We start from the raw sequence: 920 nt of genomic DNA on the forward strand, positions 1-920 counted from the left end.
CTACAAAGTGTTTTTCGCATTTATATGTCGAGTCCTTAACTTCTTCATGGCTGCTTTTACTTCTTGATTCCTTAATGTATAGATAATAGGATTTAAGAGAGGTGTGAAAATTGTATAAAACACAGAGAGAAAGGGCCATACATAGATAAAGACACATGGGGCAAAGAAGAGAGTCACAACTGTGATGTGTGCTGACAGAGTGGAGAAGGCCTTGGCCAAGCCACCGGCAGCACGGTGCCTGACTGAGTATATGATGATCCCATAGGAGACAAGCAAGAGGAGAAAGCAGACCAGGGGCAGGAGGCCACGGTCAGCAACAACCAGCAGTTGTAGCAGGTAGGGGTCCTTGCAGGCAAGTTTGATAACAAGGAGAAGGTCACAGAAAAAGCTGTCCACCACATTGGGACCACAGAAGGGCAAATTCAACATGAAAGCCATCTGACTAGCTGAATGCACAAATCCAACTGTATAGGAGGATAACAGCAGCTGAACGAGCACTTGTGGGCTCATGATGGTCAGGTAATGGAGGGGTTTGCATATGGCAATGTACCTGTCTATTGCCATGGCTACAAGCAACATCATCTCACCACCCCCCCTCAAGGAGGTACATGAAGAACATCTGAGAGTAACATCCCCACCAAGAGATGGTCTTTCGTTTTCAGAGGAAATCCACAGTCATCTTAGGGGTAGCAAAAAAAGGCAGGCTCATATCAATACAGGAGAGTTTCATAAGCAGAAAATACACTGGTGTGTGAAGGCATGAGTCAAAGGTCATTGTGACCAAGATGAGGAGGTTTCCTAACAAAAACCCTGCACAAGACCACAGAGAATCCTAGGAAGAACAGAATCCGAAGATTCTGAGATTTGAAAAGTCCCTGCAAAATGAACTCGGACACCACTGAATGGTTTGCCCTTTCCAT

At 45.4% G+C, this 920-nt stretch overlaps 1 pseudogene across 1 annotated transcript; it reads right to left on the minus strand.

Moving 5' to 3' along the window:
• LOC308346825 (olfactory receptor 4K13-like) lies at nt 1-920 on the minus strand (annotated as a pseudogene). Its single transcript has one exon. The product of its transcript is annotated as an olfactory receptor 4K13-like (transcript).

This window comes from Martes martes, assembly GCF_963455335.1.
Source record: "Martes martes genome assembly, chromosome: 7".
Classification (NCBI taxonomy): Eukaryota; Metazoa; Chordata; class Mammalia; order Carnivora; family Mustelidae; genus Martes; species Martes martes.